General features: G+C 39.3%; 1 pseudogene; it reads right to left on the bottom strand.

Moving 5' to 3' along the window:
• Positions 1–11,641: 11,641 nt before the first annotated feature.
• On the bottom strand, positions 11,642–25,013 carry LOC147654496 (receptor expression-enhancing protein 3-like; annotated as a pseudogene).
• Positions 25,014–25,234: the final 221 nt, after the last annotated feature.

Raw genomic sequence — 25,234 nt, 5'->3', positions numbered from 1 at the left:
CTGGAGCAAATTGGAGTGTGTCATTTTCCCTAAGTAACTGCTCCAGAACCACTTTTGTTAACTTACCTGATGTTGGGGTAAGTGGTAGATATGGATGCATGTGAAGTCACACTCTGCCAGTTCTTGCATTCTTGGCCTGGCCTTCTGGATCAATTGAGCTGCTAGCTCTTGTGGCCTGGTGATACTTTTGGACTGCTGGTGACTGAGGAATACCCATTCTATGCTCAAGAGCGGATCCCTCTGGCCCTAATCGCACTGAAAAATCAGGCCATGGAGGTGTGGCAGTCTTCCCAAAACAATAAACTTGAATGGCAAGTCTGGCAGGCAGCGATGAGCTTGTTTTGTTGCCATCACCTCTTGAGCTTTCTCCATAGCCAGCCTGGCCTCTTGGGTCAGGACCCTAGGAGAACTCAGCTCCTCTCCCCCTTTCAATAAACTGAAAAGGAGGGCTAGGTCTTCTGTTGTTAATCCCAGCCAGGGTCTGACCCAAGTTAAGGACCCACACAGCTGGTGGAGATCAGCTAAGGTTTTTGGGTTGTTTCTGATCATCAGTTTTTGAGGAGTAATGGTCCTCTTGCTAATTTGGAGCCCCAAATACCTCCAAGGGGGCAGCTGTTGAACTTTGTCCTTTTGGAGTTCAAATCCTGCAGCAATCAAAACATTGACAACTAGGTCAAGTGCACACTGTAGTCTATCATCATCGGGGGCACACTTGAGCACATCATCAATATAGTGCAGGATGATGGTTTCTCTTGTTTTGGCACGCACTGGGGACAGCAATGAAGCAGTGTACCACTGGCATATACTGGGACAGTTTTTCATGCCTTGCGGCAAGGTTCGCTAATGGTAGCGCTTCATTGGAATTTCTCGATTGATGGAGGGAACTGACAAGGCAAACCATGGGTCATCAGCAGGGTCAAGAGGAATCTGGAAGAAACAGTCTTTTATATCAACAACTGCCAAATTCCAATTTTGGGGGAGCATCGATGGGGAGGACATTCCTGGTTGAAGAGACCCTATGTTTTCAATGACTTTGTTAATTTCTCTAAGGTCCTGGATGAGTTGCCACTTGCCTTTTCCCGGCTTCCTGATAACAAAGACCAGGGAATTCCAAGGGCTGGTGGTTGGCACAATGTTGCCTTTTGCTAACTGCTCTTCTAGCAATTCACTGAGCACCTTCAATTTTTGTTTATTCAGCAGCCACCGATCTACCCATATTGGATGTTGTTTCCCAGTTCAGCTTCTGGGCAGGGCACTCATCAGCGGCCACTATGAAAAATCCTGTAGGGTTTTTGGGATTTTAATTTTTACTCTTCATTGGGACATAGTGTCTCTCCCCCACAGGGGAATTTTATAGTTCAAAACGAATGGGCGTAAGCTGGCCAATTGCCCATCCAGCCCTTTAATTTGGACGATGCTCTTAGATTGTTTGGCTAATTGGGCACCCCCAATGCCCTGTACTTTACCTCTCACGGGTTGCAATTCCCAATGTGACGGCCATCTGGTGGTTGGGATGATTGTCACATCTGCCCATGTCCAACACTCCATCAAGGTGAAGGTAATCTTCACCTCGCCAGAGTCCACACCCCATCCAAGGCTTGTCTTCTCCAATGACTTCTGCCCAGTGGACACCTGGTGAAGAATTATCTACTGGCATTTCATTTGGCATCAGAATTGCCTGGGTGATGATTTGGCCTTGTGGCATAAAGAAGGGTGGGTGGACACAACGTGCCATGAGAATCAGTGCCTCTGGCTCTGATGTTATGATTGCCGGAGAGATTTCAATCTCTTGCTGTGTGCTTGGTGTCCCTGATAACGACATACTTAGAGTCTAGTCCAGCAAATAAGTCTTTGTCAAGTGGGTCAACTGACACAAGCTACGAGTCATCTGTATTAAAGAATGCACTTTGTATCACAACTAGCTTAAAGGGAGATTGTGTCTTCCAAACCTTCTCTGGGTCCCCATTCTGACCTGCTTCATTTTTGTCTACATGCGAAGCAGGCCCACGCTTCCCATCTAGTTTTTTAGAAGCGGTTGTCCCCCTCCCCCCTGAGAACTTACTGGTTTATTTTGCAGAAGCTGCCTCTTTGGGCAAACTTTTGCTATGTGTCCCTCCTGCCTACAGTTAAAACACTGATAAGGCTGTTGGTGTATTTTTGGAATAGCAGCAGCAGCTGTTTTCTCCATTTTGTCTCATTTTCTTGAGGCTCTGGGATGATGGCTCTCTTTGTGCAGGCTTCGATGATCAAGTCGAGGGCTGGTGGTGGCTCAAAGGGTAGACCCAGGATGATCCTCTTACAGATGTCATTAGCATTTGCTTGGGCCACTTCCATTATTATCTGTTCCTGTAGTTGCCAACTCTCACCGGCCTCTCTACTTCGACTCGGAGCCTTTCAACCAAATCTATAAAAGCCTCAAAGGGAAACTGTTTAATATTCACATAACTTTGCTTACGTTCTTTGGTGGGCATAAGGATAAAGACCTTCTCTGCAGTTCTCTTTACCTGTTCCAACACAGGCTGCAGTATTTTTTCAGCCTGAGTTCTAGCTTGTGACTAATCCCCTTCACCACACAAGCGGTCCATTGAGATATTGTTGTTGTCTGCATCAATGGCACAGTCAGGGCTTTGCAAGAGCTCAGGAAAGAGTTCTTGTAATAATCTCCATGTCCTCTCCCACAACAGATACTCTGTTTGGATTAGGAGATGTGCAAACAAATCCCTGATATCGTCAGGAACTAGTGTGTTTGAGGAAAACGTGTCCTTTAGAAGACCTTTAAAATATTCACTTTTTCTCCCAAACTCCTTCTGAGCCTTGCAAAGCTCCTCTCTATGCAGATAATCAAGATTGCCACTCAGGGGTTCCTCTTGTTTGGGTATAGGTAAACAGGTGCAGCGAACGGGATGGTCTCCTGTTCCAGGTTTTGCATTTTGGGCTCATGGCTTTCAGTTCCCATGCCATCATGGGAATTTGAAGCTGGAAGAGGATGAGAGCTGCCAGAGAAGGAGGAGGGAGCAGGGGTAGGACAGCAATTGGAATGGGAGCTGCTGTTCCCAGGTCACATCATGGGAACAAATGATGTCATGGGAATGGGAGGCGGAGACAGTGGAAAGGAAGAGGGGTTGCCTGGGGAAGGGGCTGAGTTTGGGGAGAGGGGAGGAGAAGGAGGGGCATGCGTAGGGGTAGGGTCAGGGGATAAGAAGAGGTTGGAAAGAACAGAGTGAAAGGCATTCTGGGAAGAAGAAGCACAAGGTGGGGGCCGAGCCATGTGGCTTCCACCATCTTGTGTCTCTTGAGAGTCATTCTGAGGGGCAGGAGAGGACTCAGGGAAAACTTGGGAATTTCCCTTGTGGGCATTCACTTGAACTGGAGGATTAACAGCTGGGAAAGAGGGGTTTAGGAAAGGGTCCTTGACAGCATGACCATTGCTCTCAAGGCAAGGGTACTGAGAAGTCTGTGGGAGGCCAGGGAGTTGGTAGCTCTCCTGTGCAGTTTGCCTGGCACAGTCTTCCTGATGCAAGGGACAAGGATTTTGGATCAGGGGACGGGGGAGCTGAGGGGGTTAGTTTGAGCCTTTACTTTCTTTTCTTCAACTGTCGCTGATCGAATTAGCACAAACAATGAAAAGAATTTAGCAACTGATGTATCACCTTTATTTGTCAAGGCTGTTAATTTGCTTCCAGCTATATCCCAGAAGGGGATGCTTGGTATTTCCTCTGGAGATACCCTTGGAAAGTGGAGGAAAAGCCATTGAACAAACTTTTTTAACAACCCTTTTGAAAACTTTCCTTTCCCACCCTCCAGGGTACCCAAAATTTGAAAATAGATTCCTCTCTACTGTGCTGACAATTTCACACCCATTTTCCTTGATGTTAAGCTGCCGGCACAGCAAAAATGCACCCTCCTCTGCAGCAAAAGAAACAAGCTCAAGATAAAAGATCCAGGGCCAGTCTCAGGACAGGGTGCTTTCCGCAGGCAACTATCATGGCCTGTAGGTTCGTGGCTGCCCCCTCCACCACTCCCGGGGAGCAGTGCACCCTTCCCACAATTTGTGAGCACCCTCAGCCTCACTTGGGGTATACTCATCCTCCTTTGGTCCACTGGACAGGGGCTGCAGGGAAGTCCTCCTCAGGGAAGTGGTCCTCTGGATGCTAGAGGGTTATCACTTCCTCCCCACAAGAGCCACAGGTGAAAAACCACTCTGCTGCACTCAGAGGCAGCTGAGGGCCAGAACTTCTTGGATAAAATCCACAGTTCATCTGTGGGATCTGTTCACAGGGCCCCACATTAGGCACCAGCTATCGCATCGGGCTGGAGGTCTGTCACTTTGGCCTGCAACAGGAGTGGGTCACACCCCAGGAGCAGGATGACCCGAGGTGCGACTAGAGCACTTGCTCAATGGCTTTTTGGCTGTCAGTCTGTGCTCTGAGGAGACAAGGACAAGAGGGAGGTCTTTTGCATGGGATGATAAAGCATTTATTGCTCTGGGGAATCTTGGGGACAAAAGACAGAAAATGCAAGCATGCAACAGCTGAAACAGGGAGGCAGTTCAAAGGGAGGGTACAAAGCATCAGCTGATCAGAGATATCCTGGAGAGGGTAAAAGGCAGGGTTCACAAAATCATCATCCAATGTGGAGGTAGTGGGGGAAAGTTGGGTCACATGGACTAATCAAGCGCTGAAGTTCAGGGGGTTTCCGAAGTGGAATTCCAAGCATGCGGTGGGCTTAAGACAGATTGACAGGAGACTCGGGGTAGATTGACAACATGGGGTGGGAGGGTCTCATTTGGACCAAACTATCAACTTGGGTAATAACAGAACATAACATTAACAAGAAACACACTACAACACGATACACTAGCCAACAGCAGTTTTACTTAAGCTGCGTGAACCCTGAAAGAACCCCATAAGAATGTACTGAGTTATGCAATAAACGAAGTTCACTTTTACCTCTATGAGGACTCCGTGAATATTCCAAGTGGTTTTCCTTTAGTAAGGTAGGATGACTTTCCCTCGGTATTCTTAGTTCAGGAGAACTAAAATTAGTAGAAATATTGTCTGGAGTGGTGCAGCTCCCTGAGGAAGCAGTGTGGGCCATGCAACATAGTGAGTGTGGTACACAGGAAGAGCTAAGTGAGGGTCAAATTACTCCTTGCCTTTGAACTGTTACAGCCTGGAAAAAACAAACTTTCTAAATAATTTCTAAGCTTCCCCGTGAAAAACAAGTTTCGCTATTTAAAGTTTTTTTTTAATAAGTTGAATGAGAGATAAAAGGGACAATATCCAGGCTGGGGTGTTCGGCAATATGCCAAAACCACACAATTTGCTTAAGGCAATGTTCTTATATACTGTTACATTACAGGAGTTACGTGCATATTCATGAGAGTTTATACATTATTCAAACATACCTGTGAGTTTAGATGTTCCAGGAATTTCTTTTGCTTGGTTTTAACCTTTGACTTGTCTTCATGCCATCCTGTAGATTAAATCAATATATTTTATTTCTTCTTGTGGTTCTATCCTGTTGTTTTTACACTACCTGCTAACAAAGAGTCAGTAAATTCTTCTTGGTGTTCTGGTTTTTGTCACTGTTCTCTTATCATTCAGCTAGGATAATCCACCAATGTGAGAATCCACCTAATTATCTTACACCATTTTCTGAGTGGTGCATTTTAATATCACAGTCTCTATTTTAATATTACGCTATGGCTTAAACTATATTTATCACACTGCTGTTTATATAAGCTATATGGTGCATACATAAACTCACCGGTTATACTATACCAAAAAGCAGTTAAAAGAAAATTGTACCATATCAATATATTTGTGACTAATAATAATAATAATATGCAAAAGCTAATACATAAATACAAAAGCCAATACTATATTGTCATTTATAACTTTCCCTATCTATGTAGTCACAGTACATTAGCAGACAATAGTGAAATCTTTTGTTTTGAACTCCTTGTAGTCTCTACTCCAGCTTGCTTTCATGATTCCTATCCTAATGCAAACAGAGCAATCTGTTGCTGAAATTTGGCAAAGGCAGGCAGATATAAGACAGGCTCCCATTCTGTCCCCTGAGTACATCTACATAAAGGAAGAAAATAATTTTGGAAGTCTACTGCTTTTACAATACATATTAGATTTCCCCTCCTATTCCACCATTTGTTTTCCCATACTAGTGAGGAAAATACGTAATGCCTCAGAACTTAAAAAGCCCCCAGAAACAAAAAACAAAACAACTACAACAAAACCCCCACAAAAGACCTGTCACCATTGCTGTTGCTGAATAATTAACATTTTAACCTAAGATGTATGTACCAGCATTAGTTTTGAATTTTCAGATTATTCCCCGACTGGATCTCACCAGCATCAGGTAGACAGCTTTTAGTCCACTTTCCCACTACCTGCTAAACGTTAGTTGAAGAAATAAAGGAAAAAAGTCAGCATTACTTTCAGACATCCACAATTTCTTGGCAGGGTGCTTGTACTGCATGAACTTTTCTGACATCAGAAACTGAATCATGGCAAGGTCCCTTAAGAGTCAGTGTGTGCTTCTGGGATGGATTTTCATAATGCTTAAAAATCATTTATTGCTACTGTCTTTTAAATCTTTCTCCTCAATGAACCATATAAAAAATATATTTTATTGAGGCTTGAAAACAAGCCTTGAGGAAGCCTTGCAAACAAGGCCTAGAAAATGTGGTTACTGAGGTTTTTACTTGAGTTTTGGTAGGGGTGTTAACAGATGACTTGAAGGGAGGTTTGAAAAAGGAAAGGGCCAAATTCACCTATGCATGTCCTCCTCTGGACTACCAGAAGAACCCTGACTAGGGAATACAGAACAAAATCAGTTTCATGTCCAGCAGTTCCACAGGAAGTTACACTCTTTTGGGACATTGAGCAATTCAATTTTAATTCACTCTGAACCAAGCACCTAATCAAACCAGGTGACACTATAGTATGTTCAAGTTGCCTCTGGCAGGGTACATTTTATTTCAGCCTAAATCAGCTTCAAACTTGGGGGCAGAAAATCAAGAGTAGCTTAGTCATAATTCAACGAGTTTTAAAAGTTTCTCCAAACTTCAGATAGATTGTTTTTGTGTTTGAACCATTATAATAAGTAACAGAATACAGATTACATAGTGACTAGGTTTATAATAGTAATTCAGATAATAAAATATCCACTGCATCTTGCTCAAAGCAGTATTTATTAAAGACAGCATCAAGGTAAGTCAATGCATAATGAAGTTTCCATCCTACAAATATGTAAACAAGTTGACAGCAAGTTATTACTATAATATAAAAATTAAAGCTTACATTGCATTTTTTTAAAGCTACTACCTTCAGTCCAAATGTATATTCTGTGGTTTGTAGCATTTAACAGTATAAGTTCTTGAAAAATGTTAAAGTATTGCCTTTGCACATACATTTTTGTAGAAAAAATACCTTAAAATACCAACTTCCCATTAATGAAAGCAACACCAAAAGTAAAACATATTTTTGTCATGAACAGTACGTTGAATGCGCCCAGAATTTTCTCCACCATTCTCTTTTACTAAGTTACCTTCTATTTTAAAATTCATTATATTTTGCAAAATGTATATTGGATATTATTTGGTGAGTTTCACATAGCAAAGGAATTAGCAATATTGGCAATTACATTGTAATCAAAGTCCAGCCTAAGCTTATTTGCAGCTGAGGCCACCAGTTTAATCCTCATCTCAGACTGGGTATTTTAGAAGTACAGTAGGCTCTTGCTAAGAGAGCCGTCAGTTCAGATATATTTTGGAAAGGCTTCAAACCTTTATACGATTTAAATGGAAATACATATTCTCCTTTAAAACACTTTTAAACCCCAAGTCTTTGTTTAAGTACACCAGCAGTCCTGTTGGTGGCAGTCAGTCAGTTCTCAGAAAACACTTTTTTCAGAAGATTAGATAATTTGGCATGAACTACATTTTACATTCCAAACCCACAATGAATAATAAACATCAATTTTTAACATTTTTTTCAAGAAGTTTCCTGTAAGAGCTAGACAGATGACTTCTGCAGTTGCTAAGGCAAGAAAAGTTTGAAAATTTCCTGTAACTAAAGTTAAAAGATTGCAATATTTCAAACCCAAACTAAACTAAATTCAGTAAGGAGAACTATGTATCACTGGGATGAAAGCTAATCATGCCATTGTGTGCATTGTTAGCATCAGCTAACAATGAACAGTAAGAGGAAAAAAATTAAGATAATCCAGTGAACAAGTCTGAGGATGAATTCAAAGATCAAAATCAGTCTGAGATATAAAAAGAAAATATTTTTAGAGTTGGCTATTAGAATGAAGACAACAGCTAGGAAAACATTGAAGATTTGGTCATGTAAGATCTGAAAGAAGTACATTTTTATGCAAACAGTAATGAATATTAATAACACTGCCAGTTTTCCTAATTCCATGCAAGTTCCAGATAGAGGAGTGTTTATTTAGTCTTTATCACTACTGAGCTGGCAAGTTAAGTCTGCCAGAAGTTACAGCCTCAGGTACATAGAGACACATAGAGCAACTTCCTGACATGAGTGTGGTAGAGCCTAAAATACTTCAATGATCTCTAGTCCTAGAGATGGGGTAAAAACACAACTCCCCAAACAGGATCTACATGAACTTGTAACAGGAACTGTAATTCTGAAAAAATGGCTTACCCTACTCCTTCATGCAGGATTATGACTTGTAGAAAGAGGATCTTTTTTTGCAATGCTTGCTGGTAAAACAAGCATGATTAGTTATAGAAAAATGTGTCAGCAAATGCTCAGCTATACAGTAAGAGTGTCCATCTCAGGCCCTGGTTAGTCTACTATTCAGAGACTGGTGAGATGCAAATACAAGAGCTCTAGGTTCCTCAATTTCTTATGTACCTTAACATACAGACAAGCCTCAGGGAAACAGATGAGAAGCACAAACACTCCTGGGGCAGAAGTCCCACACTCCCAGGGAGGTTTTTTCTTGATCACTCCTTGCCTACAGCTCCTTAGAAAAGCTGGATAACTAGGTACAGTTTTGTTTAGGGGATGGGAGTTTTGCACTGTACTCATTTGAGAGACAGCAGCCTTCCTGTCTTCTGGTATCAAACTGTGTTTCTGAGTAAAGTATTGCAAACTTCATCCTTCTAATCACACATGGCCTGCTGGGACTTCTCACTAAAGCACCGAGGTTCCTCAGAGATGCTCTAAGTGCTGTTGCATTTTGAGCACAGCTTTGCACATGGCTTGCAGACATTTCCCACAGCTAGAGAGCAACACCACCAACAGCAGATGATTGTCAATACCTGGGGGAAGGTCTGAGGATTGAAGTCAGAGATCGAAGGATATGAGGAATCCATGCTATGTTCTCTTTGAGGCAAGTCACAAGGTCTGTCCCAAAGATACATAATAAAGTACTATCTGCAAGAAATGGGTTGTTTCTCCCTAAAGCCACAGTAGAAATATAGTCACACAGAAAATTAGAATCAGTCTAATTCTCAGAACTGCAGAAAATAATACCAAAGGTGACCTAAAAAAGTAATTTTGACAAATCACTGCATTGAAAGTCATTTCAAAATTAATCTCTGTGTAGATATGCCATGGGATTCTAGGTTATAAAATGATTCACTAAATCAACTAGATCTTTAGAAGAAGCTATTTATATGCAAATATTTTAGTAATAACTTTAGCAATAAAAAAAAAAGTACTACACAGACCATCTTAGAATCCACATATAGTATGAAATATACACTCATACATGTTCTAAAGTACATATATATAAAAATATATTTTTTCTTAAAGCAATGTAGAGCAAAACTAAACCAGGGCCTGACTAACCTATCATATATGACTTTACGGCAGCATGACTTGAACACACAGCTCATGGGCTGATAAGATCCCTGAGGTGCATCACTGGAATTGCTACAAGTTTTACTTACCACAATTTTAACCAAAATCTGACTTAAATCATGTTATATCTCTTTAGATGGAGGAAGACAGACACGAACAAAACAACCCACAAACAAAAAAAACCACCCAAAACCCCAAAACCACAAAACCTACGCAGCCCGGTAATACATAGAAAGGCACCTGATAATATCATTAGTAGCAGATATCTACAGCATCCTAAGTGTACTTAAGGAATCAAGATGAATTTTAAAAATATCATGAAATACAAGAATTGCTGGCATTCAAAATGTAACTCTAGCCTATGTAGCAAGTCACTAAAATGGCGTGCAGTTGTAAATCATTAAGAGTGTGCAAAACTATACAGTTTTGCATAAAGTGCTGTATGTACCCCAGTTTGCTAAGCTTGGCAATATGACACAAAATGATGAAGTTAAGGATGTATCCTACCTACCTCATCTTTCCTTTTCCTTTCCCACCATCACCCACTGTCCTTTAAACTGTACATTTAAAAATTACACAAAGGCCTTTTCAGGAATTGTAGTTCAGAAAAATGTTTCAAGTATATTTATCTTACAGTGTAAACTTGGGGACACTATGGTTCAATTTTCACAAGCTCTACATACTTACAGCTTCTCTTAATTCAATTTGATTTGCAATTATTTCAATCTGTTCAATACCTCTGGCAAAGGAGTATTTCCTATTACTCATTTTACTCCTATTTAAGGAGTGCTGAAATCCATGCTGTAACTTGTCCAGATTTAAATCTAAACATGACACAATTATAGAAAAACAGAGTAGTACTTTATCTGATCACTTGGGCTCACAAAACCAAGTCCTACCATATCTGTTCATACAGACTCATTCTAGGCATTGTACACAGATCTTTAACACTTGAATTCAAGTTACTATAGTACAGCAGTTGCTCTTGCAGGAATTGTGCAGTACACGTAAAAGTATACAACGGGTCTCTTCTTTACTCTGTATTTTAGTGATCCGTATCGTATCTGAGGGGAAAAACAAAATTATAATGAAGTACTAAGTCACATGAAATGGAAATATGATTCACCTCCCCACTAATCCTATTTAGCAAATGTCTTCCAATGTGCTTTGGACACCCGGTTTCACTAAGAGAATCTACCTATGACTGAATAAGATAAAGTTTCAACAGAATTGGGCAAGAAGAGTAAGTATCAATTGTTTTCCTGGAATGACCCAAAAACTTTTATGAGACTTCACAGAGATTTATACTGGAGTATCTTTAAATTTTGTGATGCATGCACTAGGATGCTAAGTAGGATCTTCTCTTTGTAGATCACAAAGAGTCAGGCTGTTTGTCTATGGCAACTAAAAAATTCTGAATATTCTTTATCTATTAAACAGCAGATGTTTAAGTGTGCACAACACACAGATAATATTATTGTTATCCATACCCCTTTCAAGGCGAACACTTCCTGAAATTAGGCTTGGTGGTGCCAAAATTAGCATTTCAAATACAGAGTCTGTTTCGTCTCCTCTCCCTTGCTCCTTGCTTCATTAATTTCATACATATATTTCCCCTAAACACATCAAACTACAAAAGCTCCAAACTTAGATATTGTTGTCACATGCTTTCTTCCCCATTTAGCATTCTGGAACCCAGTTATTGTTGACAACTTCTCCAATATTAAAAATAAAAATAAATTTCTGCACTAAGAATAATGCCAATATACACTGAAAGAACAAACTCAATTAACCAGGATTATACTTGCTTCTTCACGGCCTTTAATAGTTTTCACAGACTTCATACTCTGAGTTCTGCGAAGGCCTCTCGGAGCGAACATTTCATCCTCCGAATGTGTCCCCTCCATCTCTTCATCTGTTTTATCATCTCCAGGATTTTTTTCCAGTGGGGTTTTCTAATCTTTAGAAAAAAAATATTTAAAAAATAGTAGCTGTAACTTTTTGACTTCTAAGAAAGCAGCGATTTTTATCGTGATTTATGCTTTTAGATGATGTGCTTATTTCAAAACAGAAACATCTACTTTGCCACGAGTTTGGTGCTTCTAATCCTGCCACTTGGTTCCACATGTATGTAATGCAGTGCTTCTTCAGTTGTCAAGACTGAAATCACAAGTTTGCTGACATCTTCTGCTTTACACTGAACTGCAAAAACTTGAGTTAATATCTAAAGAAGTACCTAAGATTTTAGGACACAATCCACATGAGAAGGTGGTTACACTTATAATAAGCCTTTAAAGATCCCTCCCAATACAAACCATTTGATGACTTGCATTCATAGGATCTTTCTTCATACACTCATCCTCCTGCATTTTTAATACCAAAGCTTCTTTCATTTCGGTAACACACCAAAGTACTGTTAAGAGTTGTTAACATACTACAAAACCAGGACCAAGATTATTACCGAAGACTCTCACTAGAGGGCACTAACTGCTTAAAAATACACTCCGAAAGCTCCTTGGGGTCCAACAGCCCCGAATCTCCACCACAGACCTATCGCAAAGCTACCAAATCCAGTCTGATTCCTTCCTCCACTGAACACTCCTTTTATCCCAGAATCTACTGGCGGTAACACTCAGGAACACCTTTTAGACTCTAAACCAAATTTTATCAATGACCTGTGTACATTTTATCTTAAGCCAATATTTTATTTAGGCTTATCTAATTTTTTTCATCAATTTTTTTCCCTAGAAATTAGAATCACATCATCCATTCCACAGCTACTTGAGACAAACATTCGGTCATTCTCTTCTGCCATTTTAGAGGCAACATGTCTCTGCTTCCAGTACAGTTTCAATTAATCTTTTTCAACACAGAAGATTTGAATCACATCTCTTTCTCTGTTTCAGAGTAGCAGTGTTTGCAGTGACACCAATACTTTTTTATCTGCATTTGTAATACCTGATGCATCGGCATCCCATCTGCCTTTTTCACAGCAAGAGCACTGCCAGCTCAGCATCATCCTACAATCCACATCCTACAGCTAGGCCTTTTAAATCAATTTGCAGAGAACTCCTGGCCCAGACAAAAAATAAGATCCAGCTCAGCACAAGAGAATATTGCTACACAGTGTTCCTAAATCTATGTGTACTTTTGATCTTTTTTAAGTTCCTAATGCTGAAGAAAATTCAAAGAAAACATGAGAGGTGTATGCTAGATGAGACCAGGACCAGAAAAGATTAATTAAGTTCAACTAGCTGTAAGAAAGCTTTTTGACATTTGAGATTGAATCTCACAATCGGTGATTATTTATATAGTATAAACTGAAGAATTTTTTTAAAAAAAATTAGAGCATTTTAAAGCTATTTCAGATAGGTAAATAATGCTCTCTTACTGAGGAACAGATCCTGCACAACAGCTGCAGTGACATGATCTCTAGTGCAGCTCTTTGTGAATTCTTGGCTTTCTCTCTAGCCAGAGGCTCCAGTTCACTCTGCCCTGCACAGGATACCTTCTGGAAACTCCAATTCAGATTAGGTCCCTTCAGCTGGTCACCTATTCCTTAGAATGGGCTAGCACACTATTCATGAAATTCCTTGGACCCCACAAATGCTATCCATCCCCAAAATGGAGGGATGAGAAGGAATGACAGTCTTAGGTGAAAAGAAATAGCCCAGACCCACTTCTTTTGTGGGAAACAGCAGTTCCTATACATCACAGTCTTGCTATTTAAAAATTACGTAGTTAGCAGACCTTCAGCAAAACCTTCCTTCAAGCATCACAAGCTCAAGGGCAAAGTGATGATGACAATAACAGTATATGTAACATAATAATGAAATAATACTATCTTTCAACAAGACCATATATTGATCACCACACACCATCGTCTGAGTGTTAATAGACATCAGTCTATTATGACAACTTGATGCCTTTATTATTCGTATCACCATATACAATTTTACATTTTGATCTATTACTACAAACCTGGTGTTGTGGTTTTAAAGCAGTAACTAAAAAATCACTAGAAAACTTACTTATTTCTTGCTGCGAGATGTGGACTAGAACAAGAGCAAAACAGGCTTAAAACTTAAAAGGAATAAAGAAGGTTTATTAACAAAAACTACAAGAATAAGAAACCAGAATAAAACCTCCAGAACAACCCTTTTCTGGCTCACTACCCAACCATTCCCTTGTTCACATGACAACATAGAGACAAAAAGAACTCTTTTGTTTAAAACAGTCCCAATTCTTGCTAGAGTCTTTTCATCAGTCTTTGCAGAGAAACAGAAGTCTTCTTCTGCTACCTATGGAGTTTCTCACAAGAAAACTATTTCTTTTATAGCTTTCTTTTATAGCTCTGATGCCAGCTGCCTGGAAATTCTGCCATCGGTTCTCTCCTCTCGCTTCACATCACTCTGAGGTGTGTTATGCGTCAAATGAGTCTAGGGATGTCATTTTTAAGGCTGAGTTATTCAAAGGCAAAAGTTCTCTTCATGTGTCTCTGTGAGCTACTCTGGAAACAGAAGTGTTCTCTTTGCCTCTTAAAGGCTGCAAATCTTCAACTATTACTTCTCCCCCTCTGTTCCAGCATCTCACAGTACCACAACCACTTCACCATTTGCTCAAAATCCTCACTTTGAAACACTCCATTCCTCCCAATATACTGTCATGAATTAAAGTTTTTTTCAGAACACTACTGTCCATCTCCATAGCTTTAACAGAAAAATATTTCAGCTTATTAAAGCATCTTCTTCTTTCTCTACCTCCTCTGAGGCTTAATTCCTTTCTTCACTATCTTTGATAGTTTATAGGGTCTCTTTTACATGCTGATCACTTTCTCTCTCTGGAAAAAAGGATTAATCTGCAAGTCTCATCTGGGTAATGAAAGGGTTAAAATCTTGCCCAGGCCTGGTAGGTGGTTCTCTTATCTCTGCCAGAGCGGTGGCTAGAGATGTCTGCGATGGCCTCTCCTTACTTGGCAGTCTCTGGTAAAACTCAGCAGTGGCAGAAACTGCAACCGAGCCAGGGGAACTGGCCTGATCCGGCCTGGGCCTGCTCACCTCCCCGCCACTCCCCTCCGCGACCTTGTCTGGCCTGCTGTGGTGGAGGAGGAGGCTGAGCCGGAACCTGTTACTTCTTCAAAAGCCAGAAACCAAAGAGAACAAGAAATTCTCGGGTTTAGGTCTTAAAGTAGGTGTTCACAGGTTGATTTCACTTTTCAATGGTCAAAACCACTGTCAGTTCTCAGAAATAGCTAGTTATTGGTCGGAGAAAAAACTCCCATCAGCCTCCAGCAGTTTTAACTTCCCTGGCTCTCAAAGCTAATATTAAAGGTGAAGAACTTAATCTATAAAGCAGGAGATTGGGAATACTAGTATCATAAAGTCACCCCAGGACACCTGGTGAAGTAATTTCTATTAATTTTCTCTTTTATTTACTGAGCTTCCATATGTTTTCATGTTTAACTTCTTTTACATTTGTCACAGAAACACTACTTAATCATATAACGTTTGACTTCCAATTAAGTTTTACTTTGGTAATAAGTTCTTGTTGCCAATTGGCAATGACAGGAGTAATGAATACAGTGTGATTACACTGGGAGTGGATGAGAGAAGAAAGTCATTCAGGAAGAATTGAACTGCCATAATTTACTTTGAGTGTACTCTGTTTAAGTCTACTGGAGTTCTTTGAGGCCTTTTCCATTTAGAAAGAGGGTAAATGCATTTCTGCTCTTCCACTTTTGCTTTGGGTGAATTGTTCTTTTAGGCAGGGAAAAGAAAAGATACATACCTGAAGATTCACTTGCAGAGGCTCTGGTTTTCTTTTTAGCTTCTGGCAATGTCTGATAAGGTCTCTGTCCAACAGACTCATCTCCTTGTATAGCAGTCAAATCATGCATACTGAAACTTCTCAGTTTCTCAGTTATTGCACCTTGGCTCTGAAATACAACAACAGTATCTTTGGAAACCAGGCAGAGGTTTAACTTTGCTGCTCAGCTTGGGTTAAGATGTTTAAGCCCATGCTTCCTTGCTGCACAACAAAATACATTGAACATACACATGCAGCTGCTTTACATCTGATTTAGGTATTACTTTTACCCATGCTTAACTGTACATTGCTTGCAGATGACAAAGTTACACATGCTAGCAGCTTAATTACAAATGCTGCACTTCACTCCTTTAATCAGAGCAAATAAAGACGTGGGCGAGGGCAAGTGTTTAAAAGAAACACACATCAGAAATGTTAACTTCAAGCATAGCAGCTCAAGGTAGCATGACAGTAACACCTGCATTTTAAAGAGTATGGTTGAAGATAGTTTTCTTCTGCTATTTTATATTTTATCCTCCACAAATCTGAATAAAGTGAAGGAGAAACATGTTAAAAATACAATCTGTAACATTAATTCAAATAACTGAGAAACTGGCAGCACTACAAAAGGAGCTCCAGTTGACAGAAACTTGAAACTACAAACCAAAGAGGTCCAGTCTGGACTACAGGATAGCAAGTTCTCTTACTAGTATAGCTTCACTGACATAATACCAATGCAAAATCGAATGCTACACAGGAGAATAGTTAATCACATATGAACATTAAGTATTCCTTCTCCAATTGTCTTCACTTCTTTTCTGTATGGAACATATGGAAATTTCCCTGTTGGAAAGAAAGGTCATCCAGCAGCTCTTTCATCTTACATTAGATGATGTTACTACTAAAGCATTAAAGATTAATTTATTACACAAGCAACTAAAAGAATATGACCACGAGTAAAGTACTCAAAGTCATGTTAAAATAACACCTTATTCTTCCCTCTCTGGCAGAAGGCAAAAAATAACCATTTTAGGGAAAGGTTAACAAGCCTGTGCATGAATTCCACTTCAAGCAAGTGTTAAAATAGTTAATTTCATTCTTACAAATGAAGATTTTAAGTAAAATTCTTTGTTTGATCAGCATGTTAGCTAGCAGGAGCAGAAACCTGGGTACAATTCCATACAACTTTTTCTGCAACAGCACCAGCAGAAGGCAATTCTGGTGTTGCAGGCCACAGCCGTTTGTTCCCGCACTTATGACAACAACTGTTTGCCATTGGTAGACCAGCATACTGAATTATTCCATGCTAAGAATAGCCATGTAAAGTGAAGAGACAATTGAATGAAAGCTATTTGAGTTTGCTTGGGTACCAAAGGGCAGGAGGGAAAAGTGGCTGAAACCTAATTTTAATTTTCTAATGACTAGCTATTAGTACAGTATATAAAATTAACATAGTGAACAGAGTGCTATTTAAGCACAAGAAACCTATTATAATTCTTACTCCACCATTCATACATTGTCACCAAACAATAACAAAGAAAAGGTTTCTTGTGAGAGAAGTAGGAGCCTTAACTTTTCTCTCTCTTTCTACAAACTTGTATGATTACTCAGTTCTCAAAAACTTAAGTACAGCTTGCCTTTGAGTTAAAAATGCCCTATGAATGCTGTACAGTGTCTGTATTAAAGGTTATAGAAATTATGAAGTCAAATTGATTTCCCCAAAATGGCTTAAGACAGGTCTCCTAAGGTTCCTCCTAAGGCAGAAAAAATCCTGCCCTTCCACTACTCCACTTCTTGCACTGAAAAGCATTTCAAGTAAAATACATCAGGAACCAGCTATACTTTACCAGCTGCTAGGACATGGAGAAGAGGACTGGAGAAAGAACTGCTTCTTTTGACAAGTAACAGCTTACAGTATATACATTACTCTGCTATAGTATGAAGACTGTTCATCAGTCCATGTCCAATGCTTGAAGAGGACTTAAGTCTCAGTCACTGAATGCTGGTGAATATGTAAAATGGGCCTAGTTGGTTCACAGCAGAATCCATACAAATTCAGCACAATTCCACTCACCAAATGTGAAGAGTCTACTTAAAATAGTGACAGAAGCTGGTTTTGGCCAGCAGCAGAAGTATAGAAAGACACTTGTTTAGTTGCCCAGAAAGTTCATTCATCATGTGATATACTACAAAAAGACATTTGGAAATTGTATAGCAACTAAACATAACAACTAAAATACTAAGAATTCACATTACAAGCCTGTAGTTCTTATTCCACTGTAGATAAAGGACTAGATCCAAGCTAGGAACATTCAACCCTATTTTCCAGTGAAGCTTTTGGATACAGAATTTTGTTTTTCAAAGGGAAAAAAAAAGTCAAGGATGTGCCATAAAATAACATTGTGCCCTTAACCAAACTGCATGGTTGAGCTGGAGCTCCTGTGGCGCCTCAGAGAGGACGTAAATGGGCCCTTCGTTTCAGAACTACTTGCCAAGATGGAAAGTTTTACTCAAGTTACACACAGTTACACACAGAAAGCATTGAGAAGTTTGAAAGGATATGTATACAAATAAAGATGCAGTACACATGCCTGAGAGTCACAGTAGGAGTGGGAGTTGCACAACAACCGGACAGTCCCCATCACACATACTAACCCTATATAGATACTCCCTACAGTGCCTCCAGTCTCTATCCCACCCCTGGGAACATCCAGTCTAGCCAAATCAAGATTGATATCTACTTTAACTCCACTGCATAGACTGAAGGACAAATTCAAGGTGTTCTGTGGGAGTGTACATATCACTGTGCTTACACTGCATGTAAGACTTAAGATTCTTCCACCCCCACGCTCAAAAGCAGCTGTTAATTGCTTTCTGCTGAAGCAAAGCGTTCTGTGAAGATCTGGATTACTATCAGCTTAGGATAAAAGTCTGGCTGAAAAATATTAAATTCTTTCCTACTGCAGGAAATGTGTGATTAAATGTTCTCCACTGCAGGAAATGTGAGAGTAACATTGACATTTAAAATAATGCTTTAAGAGCTTTGATATTTTGTTTGAAAGGTCAGAGTTACAGCTTGAAAGCAACATGTTTGCCCTAAAAACTGAAATTCAGTTGTAGGTGGAGCAGAAGAGGACCTCCTGCTTCCACTCCCATGCCATGGATATGGCAGAAGCTGCCAGCTCTCCGCAGATATACACACTCCAAGATGCTGCTCAGGAGAAGATGGCAGAGCAGTTACCACTGGTGGCCAGTTATACTGACAGTTCCTGCCAGTAAGGAAGGTATACATTAGGTTGCACTCAGGCCAGAGGCTGGTGACTAAATTACAGCATAAAAGATTGAGACACATATATTTACAATGCCAGGGGAAGAAAAAAAAAATTTTAAAAAAATGACACAACTTAGCACTGAAATTTCTATGTATGCAAACACTGAAGAGGGATGAACTGTGAAGTCTGTGTGTTGTCTTAAAGAAAATGCAAGTCTTTGAGAATGATTTTTCTTCATTATTCAATAGCATTTCCTAAAACATACTAACCATTTTTTGGAGTCCACATTCATTAACAGTGACCAATGTGACCAATTAAAGTCATAATATGTTTTTAAATCAATTTTTAAAAATAAATAAAGCCTATTTAAGGGTCTCCTTTCAAGTCTACTCAGCCTCTGGTATGTTATTAGTATGCAGTCTCATCAGCTGACCCTCATAAATGAAATTACATTTTCTATTCTGTTATTGAGCATGTGCTTTTACAGTCTGTATGCTTAACCCAGGGAAGTAAACAAACACCACTTTGTCTGCCTCAGGGACTCTTTGTTCTTTAAATTGGACTTGCACCCCCCACTGGCCGGGATCACTGACAGAAGCTGCCTGCCTCCCTTGGACGAGTTCTCAATGGACTCTACAGCATGCAGTACCCACATTCTCAGCTCTTCTCTCCCTGATCCAATCCAAGCTGACAGGGAATGACTTCTGTTCCCTCTCAACGTGGAGAGGGACTCCTGTCCCGTGAATAACCTCTGCAGCATGACAGGCTGTCCCAGCAGGGAGGAGGATGAAAGCAGTACTGCTCCCCATAGTGATACTGGCTGTGTGCCACAGCTGGCTGCAAGATACCTCCTTCCTCTGCCATGTCCTGAGTGAGAACAAGGGGAAGTGTGAGCAAGGCCAGGAGAATAACAGTCAATTAGCAAAAGGGCAGCAGATTCAGGATGACTAGAACACATTCAGAAAACACAGCCCTCAAAACATATTATCATCACCAATAACACTTTACAAATTAACACTATTTGTGTAACCCCATAAGCTGTGAAATACCCCCCGAGTATTTCACAGCTTAATTAGCAGTCCCCCTGCTCATAATGATAAAGACACCAGATTTCACTAGTAGCTCAAGAAATCTGAATGCATGGGTTGGCAGAAATTGAAACACAGAGGTAACCATCATCTCAGAAGACCTGAAAAACAGAGGAGTATGAGATGTATCCAAGTATGAGATGTAGCACTGGAACCTAAGCGCTGTGAATATAATTCCCCCAAATCCATAAACAACTGAGCTATTGAGGTATCTTGTTTTTGATTCCTTAACTAATAAAAATTTCCTTATATACAAATTCAGCACAGACTATCATCTCTAAATTTCCTGAAATCAGGATTTCACAAAGATTTGTTTTCTGACATGCTTATTTAACACTATTTTGCTCATGTATTTAGTAGGTTTTGAAACACTACATTTTATATGACCAGTGGCTAACTAGTACCAGCTAAAAATACAGTATGAGAATGTAAGCTATAAGTCAATACTCTTGCCAAATACATTTAAATTTAACTATAGGGGAGAGGGTTTAAATCTATGTCAAATTTCAGTAGACTCACCTGGCTGGCTGCTCCAACCTCCCTAACAGAGCCAGCATTACCTTTTAATGGTAATCCCCTATTCCTTTGACAACCCTTGAAGAAAATCACTCTCTTCCACATTTGATATTCAAAATATTTCAGTAAGTTTCCAAGCCATTTTTAACACCCTCCTAAAGTCACTATAAGCAGTTTTCTTGGACACTTTAGTGTCTTTTGACATAGGTTTAATCTTGCACATGTTTAGCCTCTCCCCCTCTCCTAATTTGAGATCTGCTATGTCAGAATAAGTATGTGTGCTCTATTTAAAAAAAAAAAAAAAAAAGAATAGTGGTGAAAGTGTGTCCTGATCCCACTACTTCAATTCAATTCCTGAAATCATATAGCATGCTCCACCAGCTCTTGGTGAAGGGATAATAATTTCACCTGCTAGAGGCAGCAGTTAACTCTTGAAAAACAGGGAACAAAATCAAGAACGCATGCATTGTGTCCATTTGCTTGCATGAAGCAGGCATGCTCAGCATTTTGGAATGACAAACATAAGAGGCTTAACATGCCAAAATAAAGATTTTATTTATTTTTTTTTCAGTGAGTCTTCTCTTTCATCTGTTTAAAAATCGTGCCTATTTTAGGTCTTGGTATTGTGGTGGTTTTTTTTCGCAAGCATCTGATCTGCACTGAACTAATTCTGTACAAATATTCATGAGCGTGTTTAACAAGTTTTAACAAAAAGAGCAGGCATCTTGCGAGTCACAGCTGAATAGCAATGAAGTCTAAACATAGACATTTCAGAAAAAGTTATTCATTATTTCAGAAAAGATTGAGGAGATATTGGTGTTATTTATTTTACAGTACTTCAGTTACACCCTAAAAGTTACCACAGAAATATCCAACCATAGCCAAACATGAAGAACACACACAAATCCTAGGAATCCTTACAGGCGCTTCTTCTAATAAATTTGTAATGCAAAGAACTTGAATTTTAGCATTTAGCAATTAAACTTGATTTCCCCATAGAGCACTTTGGGTGTTTGTTTGTTGGGTTTCCTTGGCTTGTTTAAATAACCTATTTTCACTCTGGATACTTTAATTCCTTTGGTGGTGCATTCTATTGCATTCAAAATTATTTCATGTCTTAAGGCATTATTAAGAATTTGAATAATGAAGAAGAAACCCACAGTGATCAAATGCAATCACTTTCTCAGTATTTTAGGCTCATTATGACCATATTTTAAAACAAAAAGTTACAATGCTATACCAGCCACATGCATCTTTAAGAACAGAGAAAATGAGCAAACAAGATATACACGACTACTTTTCCAAAGCTTTTTGAGGTAGCACGTAAAAGTGTAGTTTTTAGGAATGTCTTTTATTTCTAATGCAGAAAGTTCACATAGAAGCCCAGACATTTAAGTTAATGCCAGCTGTACATACTCGACTTTGACAGGCAGGGATCTCTTCGTTGTTTTCTGTTATCTACAGACAGTGTTCAGGTTTTCAGTGCTGTTACTATGAGCACAATGGTTCCATTTATTCCCAGGAAGAAATTAATCATGATTGCCTTAAACCTGTGATTTCACTTGGACATACAACTTTTTCTCTCTATACCTTTTATTTTTTCTTTTTTTCTTTTTTTTTGTGTGTGTGCGTGTGTGTGTGTGTGTGTGTGTTTTGGTTTGAATTACTATTAGGTAGGATACACATGGTCTGAAGTATATTCCCTTCAGTGGTGCACAAATTGGTTACAATCTTACATATTAGCCTGTATTTTGTCTTTCTAGACCCAGAGCCGTCTGAAATATTAAAGGTAGTGAATTTTTGCGGGAAGGTAATCTAGAAAAAATGACAGATTACTTCATAATTTAATGGCAAATCCATGGCAAAGAAAATGTATTCTAAACACCAATAGGCAGGCTTATGCTTAGCATAATAATTTAATAATTCACTCAAGTTGCAAACAGGTTAATTGTGTCAAGATAATTTTTATCGATGGTAGTAGTCCTTCATGCCTAAATTCATTATGTGGCATTACCTCAGGATGATTGGAGAAAAACAGCAGAAAAGCCAGAAGTCCTTTAAAAAGTTTGTTTACCAGTAAGAAAGCACAACACAGACAGAAAAGAAACAATGGACATCTATGTTAAAAGCCTGCACAGAAAACTGAATGGTAACTTTTGAATTTAGAGTAAATTGATCCTCATAATCCAAGAAATAACTGCAAGCCATCTTAAACAAAAAAACAACAAACGTACTATGAGAAGAGGGCTGCAAGCCTTGAATTGTGTCCCAGGATTTCAATACACTTGCAGAATTTATCTTTTTTATATAAGAGTGGTAAATCCCCAGTGCAATGACACTGATATCAAGCTCAAAAGCAATTAATGCAAGCAGAAACTTACCTTTACAGCTGCTGTCACTGCAGCAGTTGCTGCCAAATTCAACTCCTGCCTTCCAAAATTCACCATGGCCTCATAGCCTCTTTCTTTGGCTTGGACAATGTACTCATCAATCTCCTAAAAGAAAAACGTATTTAAATTTTAGAGGGCTGTTCATAAGAGAGCAAAGTTACCCCACAGTATTATTTTCCCATCAGTAAAGGAAGACAGAAAAATATTTAAGAAAATATTTAATGGGATATATCTTTGTATACAGGTGTTTTATTCATTACAACTCTCTCATTAAAAAAATTATTATATGTGGTCAAACAAGAAGATAAAGTACATCACTTCAGTACAGCTCAGAAACGTTGCAAAATGTTCCTTAGAGAGTGTAAGCTTAACTTGTTGGACAGAAGTTCTTCAAGAAATATCATGCATTTCAAGAAATAACATCATCTTACATGAAGAACTCAGTCAGCTCCCTAGAAAGGTAGAGTCAACTTGCAAAGAACTTCCAAACCCACAGCTTTGAAATAGTTAAGTACCAAGGACAAAACAGTTACGACATTTATCTCCAGCTCTGGTAAATGCCTGGAGTTGAAGATAAAGACTGCAAGGTACTTCCCAATAGTTTGGAGAGTACAGGGAAGTATCCCTCTAGCTCACAAAGTTGCAAGTTGTTTATTGCACAACATTCAGAATGTCAAGATACTTGCTCTGTTCCTATCAGTGACAATCTTACTACCTGCTTTACCTAATAAAGGCCAAGCCTAGCACTGACCTTCAGGAATGCTCTTTTCTGTAGTGTGAGGTTTCTCAGTGCTTGTCTTCAGACCTTTGCTAATTGCTCTTTCCCCTCATCCAAACAGGATGCTGAAAAAGAGCTAAGCAGAGCTGTGTCCCTGTCATACTTTGATTAAAGCAAACCATCTTCTGGCTATTTTTATGTTTGGGTATTTACTGCTGCAGACTGGTTTACCCTTTAAACAAGTCTCTCCTCTTGTCAGTTTGCGAACCAAAAAAAGTCATTGATGTCAATCATCCTGAGGAGTGTTATTCCTCATTTATGCTAGAAAAAAATGTTAACATTAACAGCTTTTAGTAAAGCTGTGTTCATACATTCACATGCTTGCAGTAGAAAGTTAAACTGCATCACTTCCACTTAACTGGGCTCCTCAGAGTGCATCAAGTAGAGCAGGGCACACGAAACTCTCATGTTAATAGGAAGCAGGACCTGGTCTGCTCAGGCAAGTTAAACAAAAGCATAGACATGGACAATCATGTGCACTTGCTTCCGCTAGTCCAAATTCATGCTGCCTGGCAATACAGTAACAAGCTGCTCTGCTCTTATACTGTATCTAGCAACAGCTTTTATTTCAGCACATGTTGTTTCCATATTAGGCATTAAAAATCTGAGAAGTTATTTCTTACCCTTTCTTTAGAAGAAAGCAGTGGGTGGAGGAATTTTCTGTAGATTAAACTTGTCCCTCTAGTATATGGGGAAAGGAGCCAGGTAACAAAAGCTATCTTCAATTCATAGTACAGTGGAAAGCTACAGACAAGTTAAAGGTTGCACAAAATTAACAACTGCAGTAGAAAATGCACAGTAACTAATCTTTATAAAGAGATCTATTAAAAAACCACAATTATATTAGCATTTAGGATTCTTCAAATACAAGAAGTTACATCAGACAGAAATTAAATGAGTTACGGATTTATGGACTGTCATTTAAGCAATCAAAACAGTTAATATGCTTGTTTTTCATTATATATTCCTACACAGAGAAATTCTAGGCCATCCTTATAAGAGTTTCATTCTCGTATTCAGTTTCTACAGTGGAGCTAGAAATGTTATAATCCCTACTTCAAGTAACAGTGTATAGCAAATTTGAAAGCAGATGCTGTTCATCTATGCACCAAGATCTTTTCCTGTAAAATGGGCTATTAAATTAACGTGACTTCTTTATATAAAATAAATCAATACAACTCCAAAAACATCAGAAACAAATATAGTTTCCTCTACAGTTCATAAAAAGCAGGGTCTTACCAAGAGACTGTTAGGTCAGTTATCGTTTCAGTAACTATATAAAGAGCACACACAATCCAGTACATCATCCAGCGAACCTGAAAACTAAAATAGCATCTTCACTAAGAGCTTTAATTTCACTTTTAGACATAATATACTATACACGGTACATTTTTTTCCGAGTTAGCACGGCAAGACATTCAACAGTATCTCAGTCTTCATAAACCAGGTATCAGGTGAAATGATCAGGTGAAGATTCCAGAAGATTTCTGTTCATAAGTAGGATTGGTGGCAGCTGCAACAAGCTCAA

Source organism: Cyanistes caeruleus, chromosome 3, assembly GCF_971803275.1.
Source record: "Cyanistes caeruleus chromosome 3, bCyaCae1.hap1.1, whole genome shotgun sequence".
In the NCBI taxonomy this organism is placed as follows: Eukaryota; Metazoa; Chordata; class Aves; order Passeriformes; family Paridae; genus Cyanistes; species Cyanistes caeruleus.
This window is presented reverse-complemented; position numbering and strand designations above follow the sequence as displayed.